The following is a 17,109-nucleotide window of genomic DNA, read 5'->3' on the forward strand; positions in this document are numbered from 1 at the left end:
AACTTCGATTATGGCTATCTTTATTTTTTGTTAAATACTAGAGTTACTTCGTTACGAATAATAATTTAATTGCGCGTTTTGGCAACATCATTTGCGTCAATTCACTCGCGCAAATTTACTTTGCGTTTTTTTTATATTACTTGCACGTAAATTTCTCGCCGCTGCGACAGTGTTGATTTTTTACGACTACGTTTTTAATACCAATATTTATTGAGGCCGTTGACTCGTCTCTTTATAAATAAACATGTTTATAACAAAAACGAACAGTTGTGTTTGCCGTTCGAGACAAAGCGTACGCTTCGATCTGTGTCGTGTCAGACCTTGATCGAGATTATTCGTTTTATGCTAACTAGACGCGTCCAAGGTGGACCACAATTCAATCTCTCGCGGCTGCATGCGAACGAATAATTTCATTACGTACCCTATCTGCGTGCACTCTGTGCAAAAATCCCAACGGACGATTATATTACATGCATATATTTTAGATTCGATTTTTTACCCTGCCGTCGCTCGTCGTTTCGAGGCTGCAAATTAACATGCAAATCGTCGACTTGTATGTAGGTACAGTACGCTTATATATTGCGGAGCCATCCAGCAGCCGCGGAAGTTCGTTCGCCTTAATTAATTAAAGGGGGATAAAATACTCTGTAATCCCGTGTTTCGACGATTCGACTCTGTATTGCGCCGGTTCGTATAATTAACGACGCGTCTGTCGGTTTAGCCGAGGAGAGTTAATGTAAATTGCGGAGCGTTTTTCCACGGCGACGGCCACGAAGGAGTCGCCGTGCGGAGTTAAATTAGCGAAGCTCGGAAAATAATCGGACCGATTCGATTATTTTCCTGCTGCCTGTCGTTAAGTACAGATTTTGCAGGTAGAAGTCGTCAATGCGAATTCTGCTCAGGTTGAATTAATAATGAGCCCAACTTAACAAAAGGCAAAATGCGTGAGATGATTCATATCATCGGACTTTTCGAAAATTTTAATTCTTTCGAGACGCAATAAGATAATCTTACAAATCCGCGGAAGATTATGAAATAAAAATAGGTTAAATGCCTATCTAAATCATTTTTATATATTAAATCCTCATCTTAAAAGTGTTTAATAGCTTACTTAATACAATAGATTAATGTTGCTTTCTTATTCTTAAGAAAAGTTAATCTAAAGCTAATATTGGTGGTTAATTTCATTATTACACACATAGAACAGATGTGAGAAAATGTTTATGCTCTACAATGAAATGAAATTCGGCCTAATCACCATGGCCCAATAACCTTGGAAAGTTGTGAAAAGTGGAAGAGGTATTATAAATAAATTCTGTTCTCAAATATAAAAAATGTATTCTAAAAACTCAATGTGCTACAATTTTCTATTCAACTTTAAAGTTTTATTTGAATATCCAAAAATAACATATTTATTTTTGCGACCCATCAAATGAAACCCGTGAAGCGGAAGAGGCTGTCGACCTATTTCTTGGAGATCCTAGAATGATATTTCCAGATTAAAGGGTTCGGAAGACCGCGGCTGGTTGAAAATATGTTTTGAGCTGACGTGCTCGTTCCGAGTATACTGAATGTGATTATTAAAAAAATATATATGTTTAGCCAACCATAAAATTATCGCACATGCTCTCTAATTATGTCAAAGGTAGTGTATACACGAAGGGAGCTGGAGAGCTCTTTGTTTCGCGTGACCGGGTCATCTTGTTTGCATGCCCCACCGCTCCGTTTATTTATTGCAATGGCTTTTCGCAATTTGAGGACGGAATTGCCGCAGCGATAAAACGGTGGTGTATGTATAGCTTTCAATTCAAAATACAAATGAAAAGTTCCTTAATTCGAACAGTTCAGTTTGTTGGTAGTTGTGAGGCAAAATAATAAAATTTAATTTCAATTATCGCGTTCTATTCAATCCAAAAGTCGTAACTAACTTAACGTGATTATATAGTACTATTTTGAAATATGCCATATCTAAATAAATTGTAATTGTTAGTTTTACTTTAATTTTTACGTCAGTGATTGATTATAAATGGGCAGAAATTCTGCGGTTAAGCGGGAAAATCACATCCGGTCTTATGCCGCTGGCTTCCGTGTAAGCCTATTTGTTGAAATATAAAAGTTTCAAAATAATTTTAAGTGTTTCGCTGGTCCTTCGATCGTCGATAGAACGGCCTTCTCACAAAGCAATACGTAAACTCGACCGTGTTTTTAGCGAAACAGGCCCATAATAATAGTAATACATTTTAGAAACATTTATATATGGTTAAAATGTGCTGTTTTTATACACAGAAACTTTTTTGCTTATGTTTTTATTTATATCTATATTATATTGTAAGTTATGACCCTTTAGCTTAGGACACTCGGTATAGTGAAACATCTGAATGAACGCTCTAGACTCCATAACATCGCGATATTCGATGCTCGAGCGTCTTAACGAGCCATCGGAGTGTATATACGGAGTAATGGAATAATAATTGGACTGACGTTGTGAAATTATCTCAGCATTCGCTCTGGGCAATTAGGAAAACGAGGAAAATATGGTTGAGGGATAATCCGACAGTAGAGGCGGTTTCCTAATACGGTACAGTTATTATTGTGTTTCAAATTTTACGATAATTGACGACGGCGATTAAATGCGGGACTGGACCGATCTCTCAATAGGCGCAAAATCATCTATCAAACCCATTCCTATTTTGCTTTTATGATTCGCGCTGTCTCTTTCGTTTCCATGCCATTACATACAGAACCATCGACAGCTCAAATGTTGAAAATGTCAATTTGCTTCGTTTCCATTTTCTTTGTCGGTATGTCTGGCTGTCCTGGCGCGGATTTATCTCTTGCGCGCCATTAGGCAATCGCTATAGAGGTGCCAGGTAAACAATACACCCGCTTGCCCTTTTATATAATACATCTGTATACGCGTACATTTGCGTATCTTGTCGGTGGAATCCTGATTTAGCCACGCGTTCTTCTGTTCTGCTCTCTCTCTTTCTCTCTTGGAAAACCTATGCCTTTTCCGTCAACTTTTCTCTTGATAAGCGACGCCCTGTCGTTACTGTTTGGATCGATAGACGTCAACGTTTTTATTGCGAGCTCCGTACTTTCTTAGGGATCTGTCGAAAGAAAACATTCGTTGTTTTCTGCGTTTTAATAAGCACCCCAGCGTTCGTGATGTTATGGCGGCTTATAAATACGCATTTTGCGTTCGTTTTATATATAAACAATGCCGTGCTTTTTGACTGTCTTCCAAATCATGCCCTGCAGACTGAAAAGTATGCAATTTATAAATACAATCGAATCATGTGTAATTAAAAAAATATTTAAATACATTAAACTTGTAACTAATTCCATTTAATACTATGGGACTAATACTTATTTATTTAATAATTTCAAATTATGGCCGTCACGACCTTAGTGGTTACCCCAATGCGCCAAGATAATCTACATGCATATAAAAATAATAAACAAATACTAAGTTTTAACATGTGGGCGACACGTCCTTCATCAACTGTATCAGACCATCTTTGCTGTTGCTTGTTAAGAAGCTGGATTGTACTAGCCAAGGGAGAATTGTGATACAGGCTAAAATAAGGGACGCGATCGTGATTTACGCGGAGATCACACGAAGTTTGATCGTATTATTCCAATTGATATTATTCTCAGAGTCGTTAATGTTTTCATTTAACAACATAATCATTAACACGTAAACTGACGAGCAGAATTTAAAAAATATTAATTAAAAAATATATAATTATATTTAATTAAAGATTAAAATATGTGACCGATAGCCAGGGCCGCCGAGAGCGAACCCGTGCCCTGAGAAAATAAAGATTCTGTGCCTCATGTTATAAATGTCATTTTATATATTTTTTAACATCGTAATATAATTTCTTGAATAAATATGTAATAATAGGTACGAGTTAACCCTTTCTATGCTACAAATAAATATAAAAATTAGCCACCGTTTCGACATATTTTCTGAAATCATATTTTATGCGAAATATTTTAATTAGGAATTAAAAATATTAAAAATATCTACTCATAAAGTTACACCTAAACTAAAACCTGTAGATATCCTGTAGCTCCCCAAAAATCATTGGTTGTCCCTTTTTTTAGAAACATAACGACCGAAATCTTAATCGCATAAATCCATTTTCGAATGTTTTTTTAAAAAAAACTTCGGTTTGCTTTGAAAGCAAGAAAACTAGATCCATTTAAAACATTATTATAATAAAAATGTTACATAATAACCTAATGTGTGTAATTCAACTTCAGTTAAAAGATCAACTGTGTTGCTAAGTAGTCATGTAGACGCCTACTCTAAATGAAATTTCCGACATCGCAGTACAAAAAAAGTTTCGTCCTTGTCTCCTGCTTTTAACCGATATACGTCGCAAAACGATTATTCTCGTCCCCGCATACAAAGTATTGATTAATATTTTGGTATGAAATGACCTTAAAAATATACAGACATAAATTTCAGACAGTCCATTAATTTCTGGGATTATCTTGAGCAAATAAAGAAATCCACACACAATCAATAGTCTCGTTAATGTCAGTGTAAACGTATTACATGCGAAGAGACGAACGCTGCGACACATCGCATGTACACACACACATACTGCGCTTATGTGTTTTAGGCCAGCGCAATTTATGTTCAATCAGATATATACGAGGGCTTTGAATTAATTCACCGCCGCTGCTACGGCAGGCAGGACCGCCGGGAAAATTTATTCGTAACGCAAATAGCTCGGTCCAACTTGCATATACGCGCGCGGAATTGCGATTTTTGAGTGCGCACCGAAATGCGAACCATTATGCAAAACCGCTAGCATTGCACACATGCAGGCTGTGGTAGTAGCGTTCTATAATCCGGTCCGACGGGATAACAGCTGACGCGATAAGGGGTCCAGATTGACGATCGAACCAGGATCAGCTCGATGCTCACTTAAATTGGGGCGACTCGTAATACCGGTATTTCTCGTAGACAGTATTTCAGTGGGTTCACTCATGACTAAAGATAAAACATAATCTGACAACATTTACGTTTATACCACATGGCTTGTAATGATTATTACTTTGATGGGGTTCCACAGTTCACACCCATATCATAGTTCGGATTCTTCAATGTTCTTAGGGCAACGTCTGAAGTGACTATCCCCCTACAGTCGAACGGTCGATGCCATCTGGTCTCATGGGCAATACTTTTACAACCGTTCGTACCACATGGCCTATTCTCTAGCGCACCTTGAATATATGTCTAAAGTTAATATAAAATCCCTTATCGTACTTCACGTCATCTTGCAATGCATATCCTGACAAAACTGGTTTCTTCCTTTTTCACAGCATTGTGAATGCACTGCGAGATTTTTGTCGATAATTTCCAGTCGACTCGGAGCGACATTCATGCAACACACAATGGTTATCTGCTTCCATGCGCCATTAATACGTGTCACTGTATCTTGTCAGGCTGTACATCAGTGCAGTTTTATTGGGAGAAATAGAGCAGTCGTCTCCCGTATTACTTTCAATGCCGTTTTCGTGTCAGAGCTAAAATAAGCTGTGCGTGTAATTTTTCAACGCGTTGCCTTGTCCGCAAACTGTCGTTATATTTACCGCATCGTAGATGTTTTGTTTCAAAACAAAACAAAACTTATTGCGATATTTCGCAGAATAAAACACTTTCGGCCATTTCCAAATGTCAGCATTGCATGTTGGTTGTTCACTCGGTGACAATTACGAAATGATTTTGAGACGGTACCTGGAATTTTGATCTAGATTCGAATCGCACACGCTACAGCTTAATCATTCCAAGAAGTCGAAGCAAACTAAACACACAAGATTTGATCACGGTAGAGCGTTTCTTTGACTATGTTACTAATTACGCCGACAGACTGACTGACTGTATAGAATATCTTACGAGATCAGCATAAATGGAATCCATTTGACTTTGGTAGCTCTTCATTACTGATATTTTTTTATACTATAATAAAATGTAGTCAATCTTCTGTAGTACATGTAGAACATAGAATAAGTTGAAATACTTACGTACGTATAAATCGACTACTAATATCTGAAAAACCAGGTTCAAATCCCATATGGGACGCTGTTAAGTATGGGAGATCGAAATTAGTGATTATTATGTAGTTCCATTTCCAATCGATCATCAAAGATTAGGTTTTCCTAGATTTTTGAATCTCACAAATGAAGTATTTTAAAAAATCGAGTTAGGTCCTACATACATATATGTATTGATTTTAAGCTGTAATAATGTTTTTATCATTTATAAAATATAATTTGATTTACAAGCTTCGATAGCGGTCTGGTTGTTGTTGAAGGTGTTGTAACTATATTTTACAAACATTCGATATGTTTAACTATTCGACTATTGAATGGTTAACGATAAAGTATTCAAATATATTCATCAAGGTGTAAAGAATCTAAAAATACGGTTTTTTAATAATGAATACAAGTTAATACAAACCATAAAATGTACATAGACTATTTATTCTAATTTAAAAGATAAGTTTTTTAATTTTAAGTATACATGCAGTCGAAAAAACTCGAAATTTGTGTCTATTCATCGCCGCTCTTGCTCAGTGTTGCTAGCGTAGCTCCAGTGCTACTAACTGTATTGGTCTCCCCGCAATACCATTATAAATTACCCGTGTTTTGTTCAAGTCCGATTAGAAGCTCTCTAACTCCTTATGCGAAATGCGAAACATATCTGTTTTTGTTTTAGAGATTATAGCTAGTCCTGTTTTATTATTAGTTGTCGTCATCACCACGCAACGCGTTGCAGATTGCGCTTTATCGCCAACATCCTCGGCCAGTTGCTATGATGATAGCCTGGTTTGGTCGTCGACCTCGCCGACCATCTCCGTCGCGCGTTTGTTGACACGATCGTGCGTATATACGTGGTGTGATTATATTAATAAATTCGATCGATTAGCTATGTGCGGTTTTCCTCCGATTGTTTTTGAATTGCTAATTCCATCCCCGCAGCAGCGTAGCAGAAGACGGAAACTAATCTGAAACGCTCGCTTTTCTTTCATGCAATTCAATACATTTTGCATAAACATGATAATAATCGATAAAAGCGTACGCAGCGTGTGTTTATTTAGTTTTGTCACGAAACTTTCAAAGCGTCGATCTAAAGTGTCGATTGAAACGTGGAAAATTCAGTTTAAAATTTCACTGCACGTTGTTATGGAACTTTAAATTGAAAAACGCGAGCAATGTGATTAAAAGCGAGCGTGATAGCTGTCTAGTTTTTATAAGTTGCGTATTCGTTATATAAACAATGTTTTTTTTAACGGCAGTACAATCGATACTAGACTATTCGCATCGGGGTCACCACTGTCGTGTATGTGTTGCGGCGAAATTAAAGACGCCATTAAGAGATCGCTTATGGATTAGTAAATATTCGTTAATTTTAGAGTTACCAAATGTATTGTGGTGACCGAATCGATATGAATTTGCGACAATTCGCAGTCCAGCTCGCAAGCCATGCTTGCAATGTGAGCAGACCTGCCGGGAGGGGGGGGGGAGGGACAAATTTCCGAGGGCCGTTCTCCTTGAGAGGCCCGACTCTGGAAAAAATCATAGCAAGAATATATATACATATAAAAAAAGTAAAAACCGACCTCAAATAATGTATGTACTGATGTATTTCATGTACATACATGAAATAAAAGCAGCGGAACATTGCCATCAAAAGCACCCACTATCTAGGTAGTACTTTCACAATAAACATTATTCAAAGGTACAGATTGTAGTTTTTTGACACGTTTGTGTTAAAATTTGTTTGCAAATTATTGTTGACTTTATTGCTTTTTGAACGCTTAAAAAATATTAGACACGAGAGGAAATATTCAACGAATGTAAATTTGTGGCAATAAATTTAGGTATTTGATTTGAATTTTCAGATCGAATACCTAAGGGAGAAAAGCAAAGAAATAACGAAAAATAAACAACAACACCAGCTGAATTGAATAAATTTAATGTTTTTTTTAATTTTATTGTCAGTAATTTGACAATTGGATTTAATACAGCAATATAAATAAATAATACATTCAGTTTCATGTGGTTATTCCTAAAAGAAAATCTAGAAAAAACAGTAAAAAAAACAGTTAAAATATGTCATTTCAGTAAAATCACATTGGAATATATTTTCACCAGTAGATATATATCTTCTTACCATTAAAAATATAAATTATCTGGCAGGTGCCAGTACAATTATATGATTTCAACATCCGATGTATAAATGTTAAAGTGAATGTGTATTATCTGGTAAAGTTATATTTTTACTAGTAAAGTCCAAATACATTTTCACCATATTTCTACGAAAATATAATTTAACTGCTAGGCGCTAATATGCTGCTCTAAAATGTCTATGAAGTTAAATTTGACAGTTGCGAAACGTCCATTTGCTGTTCAAACCCAAACCTAACCTAATGAAAGTTCTAATACTAATTATAGTTTTAGAAGTCCAATATACAAACTAAGCCAACTCATCTCTCATTTGTAAATAAACTGAAGAATAAGTACAGACAGACATCGCATCTCACATATTACTCCAAAGTTTGTCTGAATTTCGATATTACATTATGTTTTAAAAATGTAATAGCTATCCGTACCAATATTACTATGGACTTTTAATATAAAAGATCTGATCAAAGTATATCCATGCAAAAACAATTATCACTTCTCAGAAGACAAAAATTCACGTCAAAAGCAATAAAATCTTGTCGGCGCCGTCGCAGTGGGAAAGCTCGAACGCCTATTATTTATTTAAGAAATTATATTACGATGTTGATAATATATAAAATGCCATTTTTGTGACGAGGCCCGGAAGCATTACTTTCCAAAGGCCCAGATTCGCTTTCGGCGGCCCTGGATGTGAGCTTCCACAAACTTTACAACTGCTTACTTATTAGTAACTTCTATGCTTCTTCTTTATCATACCTTCCGTCTTTGCATCTGTTGTAACAACACACGTCCATCGGAGTTTGCGATCTAGTGCAAGTGAATAAAAGTTACATTATGTTGTGGTATTGGTATCTCGGTTATAAACTTTCACGTTGAATTATTTACACCGCGTTAACCGAAATACTATTTTTCCACTTATTTACGTTGCTCCAATACTACGGAGCGATAGATAATACAATTTTACGCCTGTGTTCATTATTTGTTTACACACGTGTCGTTGCGATATTTTTACTTGGTTCTTTTTCTCGCTCCATCGAAAGGTGGTGTCCATTGTTAACCGCGTTCCTGGGGGTGACTCGGTGTTTCTTTGGTCGTTTTCCTCTCTTTTGTGTGCCGTCGCCGTTTACCTGCGGTGACCTTAAACGTCCTTAACGAACAGGTGTGTCATTTATGTAACCTTTCGCGGCCCGAGAGCAACCGCTGGCTGGCCGGTCGGTGTTGGTGCAACACGATGCGCTTATTTGTTCAACACGTAACGCGATATTGCGACTCCGTAGACCGCAGCCAGTCTACGTCTTATCGACTTTGTTTTCGTGCTGGAGGTGATGTTCACGTTTTCATCATAAAACGCGTCCCATCACGTGTCCTTTTACCTCAAAAATAGGACCGCGGACCGGAATGGAATACAAAGCAACCCCATTCTAGTAAAAGTTAATACAATACTATAATTTTTTCGCGTTACATTCGTTAGGATATCTTTATGGTTAGTATAAAACTAATTTTGGGGTTCTTAATGTTTGATATAACAATAATTTGATGTTCAAATATACCTTTTTTAGGGATAGGCAGGTATCTAAATATACGAATATTCAAATTTTCGATATTTGAAAATTTGTCCATATTATTCCTTCATATTTATAATGGTATATTTTGTTTTTTTCAAATGTAATTGAATATTGCATTAACTCAGTTTAACTTAAAAGCACAGTTTAACAACGCAGTTATTAGATTTTTTACCGATTAACCGCTACATTATCTATAGCTTATTGAGCTATTTTTTGTTTTGCGAAATTTATCTTCTTATCTCTTTAAGTTATTTACGACAGCCATCGCCAAGCTAAAAGCCGACATACATACGTGCTTATCATTTATGTATTTCCTCACTATCTGGAAAAAAAATTGCAGTGACCAATTATCGTCTCAACTACTCTTAGTAGTAAAATTGTAAATAAACAATACGGTTTTCGCGCAATGCTTTTTAATCAGTCAGACTAACTTATTACTACAGACTAACAATTTTTATATTAAAAAGCACAGGATTATTCATGCTCGATATTGATTTTTTTAAATTATTTAAATACAAATTCTACTCATCTACAAAAAAAATTCAAATAATCTAGATAACTTGGTGGCGGAGTTGTGTGATTTTTGCACTTAAATGAACGCCGCAAGAGTTATTTTGATACACAATAACCGCTATACAGTTGTGAAAATCAAGTCACTTTGGTTCCTTGTCTGTCGTGAGTCGAATTTGCGAGTCTCGGTGATGTATCATTCGATGAAGTTAGGACGAAGAAGGCTTATTTATAGCCAATCGCGTTATTGTTTAGCTTCGCCTCCAATTCATCCCTCTAAAGAAAGCTTCCTAAATGATTTGTTTTTAAATTACACCGATGCGACCGTTCGATAATTACAAAGGATACGTACTATAATGCTTATTAAATACGAGAGTCCGCATAGCTATTTTGCAATTCTTGTGTGTTCAGTAATGCCGATTTCATCCATGTTTTGTTTAGGACAATTTTTGTTCTTGCTACTTTCTAACTCTATAGCTATTGTTTCAAACCCGCACATAAAATGCTATTATATTTACAAATACGCAGACAATCCTTGTTTTCACCATTGAAGTAAAAAGGTAAATTACGTAAAATAGAGGTCGAGTGACAATTACAGTATATATTAAATTTATTGTCAAATATATTAATTTATTTTCTGCAATAGCAGAACTATTGCGCCTCTAAGACATCATAATAGTTTTTTAATCATATCTAGTAGAAAACACTACCATATACATACTGAAAAATACTCTAAATTATACTTAAATGGAGGTATGTATAGAGTTATATATATTATATTATATTACCAACATATATCAATGACGAACATAGGCAACTTGATTTTGATTCCCGCTCGATCACTGCCTTAAAATCAAGGATCCCCCATCTATCAAATGTCTTCTAGCAGGTATCTTCTATTGTTCCCTTGACCGTGAATTCTATCGTCATGTGATAAATTGCCTATCAGGTTCCTGCCCTTTTTAAGCATATCAATATAATTTTCACTACAATAGTGATTCAACCATATAAAGAATATAAAATATTGTATTATCTCACGATTGTACTAGATACTAATAAAAATATTTTTATATGAAACTTTGAGTATATTAACCCTGTCAATTTATTATTATTTAAATTACTAGAATTGAAAATCTAGCAAAGACACTTTAATGCACAAAATGATACATACACGTCTATGTGAATATAAATATTATTCGTGTGTATTTTAAAATTTACAGTGCGATGGATATAACAAGAAAATATTGATGAGAATATATATTGGCGAAAGGGGCTGCGTTGATGTTTACTTTGAAAATATTGTTGCAGCGAAGGCGATGAAAACTTTTATGAATTCAATAATGGAAAGGCGTCATTATACAGTGTTGTTTTGTAAGTAATTGATTCAATGTTGATCGATCCGAAGTCACAGTCGAGCAGACTTTTATTACGCTTTTCGTATTAGTCATCGTTCTCTTTATTGTATCGTCTCGTTGTTGAGTGTCGCATTCGTTACGGAAGACAAACTTTTGAACCGTATGCTTCCCTTTGATCCAATTCAAAGAGTAATCATATTTCTCTTCGTCTGCTGCGCGATTCACTTTATACACGCCCAGTCCCTTTGCCTCGGTCCTATGTCATATTTTAACTGGATTCCGTACTATTATCGTCGTTATTTGGAAGCTCGTTTTTACGTGCTCGCACACGCGTCAATTTTTGGCATGTTGTTTTCCGCTCTCGTAACTGTCATCTATACATACATAATAATTACGAAAACGCTCGACTCTGTTGATAAGAAACGAATTGTTATTCACGTAAATACGCGATTGTTCCCCTTATCGACGATAATCGATGTGTATGATTTATTTTATTTTATTTTTAATAACACAGTCACACCTGTTGAAATGTTATGTCGACGAAAATATGCGAGAGAGCTCGCGATAATTCGATGTTTAATCTCAAACGTCAATTAGCTCTGACGATAAATATGACTCCGCACAATGAACTTGTTTACTGTTTGCACAGAATGTACGGGCGCGATTAAAACAATCGACTTTTAATTGTAATGTTTCTGATACGATGTGTTATTAGCAATACGAGATGTGTTGTATTTTAATGATTTCGTTTTAGATTGCATGGGCGTGGGTTTTTCTATACGACTTTGCGCGATTGTAGTTCGACCTTGCTCGGAAAGTCGTTAAGGAGTATGCAGGTCTTTCGGTGTGTGCGTGTTACGTGAACGTAGGTAACGTTGTGTGGCTTATTATTTCCTAAATGCGGTTTTCGTTATCCGAGCTCATTGAGCGCGCAATCGATACGCAGTTTTGTAAGTTGCGTTGTTAACGCCGCTCGCGATAGGATATCCGATTTGTCGATATTGCTAATTACTTTTTTCCAGAGGGGAAAACTTTTGAAGAGCGTTCGTGATTTTTCACGGGCCACTAATGCTGCGTAACGGCACGTCGGTTAGTTATTTATATAAATATGATTTTAGGGTCGCTAGTTGTCGATAGTGTGCCGCGTTGCACTTTTAATAAATCCGATCGTTAAATTGAAATATTAGTCACGCTCGACTTGCGTTATCGCGTTTTCAATCGAACGCCCTTTGTTGTTATTGCTTCGTCGTGCATCGATGCGTTTGCAAAACGAGATTATTACTTTTTGTGTTCTTTGATGATTTTTTCGTCGTTGACATTGGGTGGTCGTGTACAATCTTCAAAAGAAAAGAAATACCTTGGCAGGTGCAATCACTGGACATCAGTGGTCTCCACTAAAATTTGAATGCGGATGCCGTATATTTTTGAAATGCGACTTGAGAGCTAAATAAATTACTATTCGATCAAGACTTTTGAGCCAAAATAAAAGCTGGAAAAGCTGGTAACAGTTTATTTTATAAGCATGTTTAAATTATCACTTACATATTAAAATGTAGATCAGGTGGCGGAGTTGAAAAGGCAGGTTTTAAAAGTAGGATACTCTACGCTGGAGTGTCGAGTTGAATTATTGCCGGCTGAATTATATATCTCGTGCTTTGACTCCTCTCAAACCCCAACGGAACAAAACCTCTTTATCAAACAACTACGAGAGAAAGTAATATACTTAAAACACCTAAGAATTTAAAGAGCGAATAAGCTTACAATTTCCACGCAGAAAACTACTAATGTAAAACCGTAACCAAAACTAATCGAACGCATTAAATACTTTGTAAGACGCGTGTTGAACAACCAAGTAATGTTGCTCGTGTCTTTTATCGACACAGGGAAGTGACCACAATGGCTTAGTTTATCAAGGGTTCGCCGGGAGACATGCTCTTGCTTCATTAATAGAAAGACTCATGTCAAGGCTCACACTCGACTCATGATTCCAGACTCTGGGAAAGAGCAGAGAGCGATCGATTCATAACAAAAACAGTTCATCGAGATCGGTGATTATATCGTATTATATAAGAGACTAGATAAAATCGCGCATTTCGAGAAGCACCTTATAGACTGCATCGTTTATTTCTGATTTAATTATGTCGAGTTCGCTAAATGATGAACACACTTGGCAAGTAGTAGTATCACTAAAATATGTGAATATTGGCCAAAGATGATCTTCCCTTGAAAGGTCATTTCAGTGCACGTGGCGCCTCTGCTTATTGGCGTCCGACTTTCGCAACTCTCGTTAACGTTCCGGCTTATCTGTTTTCGTCAACATAGTAAATAAAATATGTGTATGGTAGACACACAAATGGGTTCGTCTCGAAAGCAGATAAGCTTGCGCCCGAGACGCTCATTTGGTTTTTGTTTATTGTTTTCGATGTTATTTATCTCATTTTCTTTTTTTTTTCAGGTAAGCGAGATGTCCGATAACGTAATGATTTGTATCGGCGTAGGTGAGTGATGGCTGTTTGCTTTCAGAACGATCGTTAGGTGCTTATACGTTTATTTGTATGTACACACATTGTTGTTTTTTTAGTCCCGCGATATCTCGATAAATGAGCTGTCTGTGTCAGTTTTAGATAATTTCGTTCCATTGTTGCTTTTAAAATGTATATTTTTGTCGATAAAAATTAACAGTGGGCCATAGTAATAAACCTTACCGTCGTTTCGGACGCCGCGTGGATGTAATCCCGCAACGACTGTCGCGATTAAAGAGCCTTTTGCTAAAGTCGTAAAATGCAAATTCACGCCTGTCGCATACGACGTGCTCGTCGTGGTGTGCGTGCGCGTTATTTCCCTTCATATAAGGGTTGAACAACGGCATGAGACCCATCATTCCTTTGTGAACGGTTGACGTTTATGTTCCAATTTATGTTCACCCTTCTCCGGGCGGTTAGCGCAAGCAAACTCGTCCATACAGGAGAAGGACGCTTAGTTTTTTTTTTTTGTGTATCTCGATATGCTTCTGGGCTTTGGAGAAATAGTGGTAAGATAAATAAGTATCAATCTATCAACTCGAACCCCGGCTGCGTCGAATCAGTAACATTTTTTCATCAGCTCATTTAGAACAAATTCCTACACTGGGTACGTTGAGATTTTTTATCTCACGTGTTTGTTTAAAAAGTACACAATGAGCTCACGACATCCGTTGATTCATATCGCGGCGCCCGGGGTTAGTACATTTTCAACATGCGTTACATGACGTTGGAATTGTTTATGTAATTGGAAAGTGAGACTCGTTGACCTATTTAGATTATGTTCCATACACATAATGGAGGGTTTTAGTCGCAAAGACGCTGAGCTAATGTTTCGTTATTGTTGTGGAACGGATCGAGTTGATATCTTTCGCAGAAAGGATGATACGTGATATATAGGGGTGCGCCGACATCGCCATGCAAATTTCTAGCAACGTGATTTTTTACACGTGCGTTTTCGTAATTTATGTGATTGGTGCCATCTGCGTGCGCGAAACTTCAAAACGAGTCGTCGATGTGTCGCATGGTGGTGGTAATAATAAAAGCGAGGGTCGCGCTGATTGACGAATAAATAATAAAAAAACATTCTGGACGGATTCAGGTGAATGCCATTTGCGCAGCGGCGACCCCATATACCTCTGCACGTTTCACACGGGGCGAGTGTCGTGCTCCCCCGTGCTTCGCTCGGAAAGGTCGCCCGCCCGTCACTCAGCAGAGCTGCAGCTGTCGAGGGTCGAGTCTCCACTCAGTCGGCAGTAGCAGCAGCAGCGCATGCCTCGACCGACCTCTCTCTCCTATCCATTGTCACTGTTGAATTGCGCAATCGACGTGTGGAAATATTTTACATGCTCGCGTGTGTTTGCGTGTTAAACGGCGGACAATTACCGCAGTCGCGGGGAGAAGGGACGCGACTGTCTATCAACCCCTGCGTTCAGTTTAGAATAAAAGCGCGTCGTTTGACTGGAGAAGTTAAATATTTTGCATTCAACCTAGATTCGCTTGGTACAAGGTTGCGCCATCCCTACAGTGGACTCAAAGGGGTATATACTATATTCTTATTTTTCTTTATCTATGAAACATTGTTGTTAATAAAACATACCACTGAGCCAAAAGTTACACATATTTGATTGGATCGAAAAAAAATCCTTTCGAATAGCCTGCCGAGTGGTTTGTGAACGAAATATTGTTCGGCGTGGTTAGAATAATATTGTTATTTTTTTTATCAGACTCAAAAGGATTAAAACTAATAAGCTTATTGAATACACCCCAAGCTAAAAATATATTAACAGATAAACATTTATGATAAAGATGATTATTGATATGTCGAAAAGACAAAAATTTATCAATGGTATCTAAAAGAGATTTAATGTTAATAAATTCATGCTTATAATAACACCCAACCCACCCCATCTGAATTAATTTTAGCTAATAATAAAAAATATGTCTAATGTAAAATAAATATATTAAGAACGCTTTAGATATCTTATATTTGGCTCATGCAATTTATTTACATATGTTAAAACATCGACTAAGACATAACTCATTGCAATATGTTGTGTATTGCTATGTACTTTTAATAACGCAGGTAGTCATTCCCCTCTTTCTCAATATACTTCCTAAATAGACGTCCACCTTTGTCCTCTTTGAACAAAAATTTCCAAAAAGAGCTTTTTTTTTAGCTCCCGCAGCATATTCTCCTCCTCAAACAAGATATGGTTTTAGAACAAAACTTTCCGTGGTGGCCTTTTTTTAGCTCTTGCGGCAATAATGACCTTTTTATTTTTAGTGTCCTACGATAATATATTTTGAAATCTATATAAAATTTTGATGTTGGAAAAAAAAATATTACATAATCATGTGGTTATAAATTATTTTTTTTGTCTAAAAGTAGACCGAAGTATTTTATATTATCATTTTTTGTAATTAGCAGAGCTCTGGAGTCGGAGATGGAGTCGTAAAAAATCGAGCGACTCCGACTCATTTTTATAATTTGAAAATTTTTGACATTATTTTTATTGCTATCAATTTTATGTTAGCAAAAAATAATATTGTTATTAAAATGGTTAAAATCGGAGTCAGAGTCGGTAAAATTTTAAACGACTCTGCAGCATGTGATCTTAAAATTTTTAAATCCACACTTCATCACCTTGTGTCCCATTTATGACAAGTTCCAACTACTTGTCTATTATTCAAATATTTTTTTAATAAATTTAGCGTTGGTCCTATTATTCTAATATGCTAAAAGCTATGTTAAAAGCTTTTTTAAGTCTATTGGTATTATGTTTTCGCCCACCTGTAAAACCTATGATTGTTTATGTGTATCTGCGAGGTTCTTCTCTCATTACTTGAACGTGCTTAGATAGCAATAGATCACATAAAAAAAATCTCAATTAGTCCAGAAACTACTTGACGCGATTTAAAGATTATGCTATATTGGCTAGACGTAGTTAT

General features: G+C 36.4%; 1 protein-coding gene and 1 long non-coding RNA gene across 4 annotated transcripts in view; both read left to right on the forward strand.

Moving 5' to 3' along the window:
- The window catches only part of LOC148228628 (max dimerization protein 3-like), a 182,375-nt gene that overhangs the window by 59,785 nt on the left and 105,481 nt on the right, over nt 1–17,109 (forward strand). The window lies entirely within an intron of this gene.
- LOC148228632 (uncharacterized) lies at nt 526–8,532 on the forward strand. Its single transcript, XR_015811539.1, has 2 exons — nt 526–3,334; nt 4,354–8,532. It is a non-coding gene; the product is annotated as an uncharacterized LOC148228632 (long non-coding RNA).

The sequence above is a fragment of the Plectrocnemia conspersa genome, unplaced genomic scaffold (genome assembly GCF_051122295.1).
Source record: "Plectrocnemia conspersa isolate PC_06_02 unplaced genomic scaffold, ASM5112229v1 ptg000012l, whole genome shotgun sequence".
In the NCBI taxonomy this organism is placed as follows: domain Eukaryota; kingdom Metazoa; phylum Arthropoda; class Insecta; order Trichoptera; family Polycentropodidae; genus Plectrocnemia; species Plectrocnemia conspersa.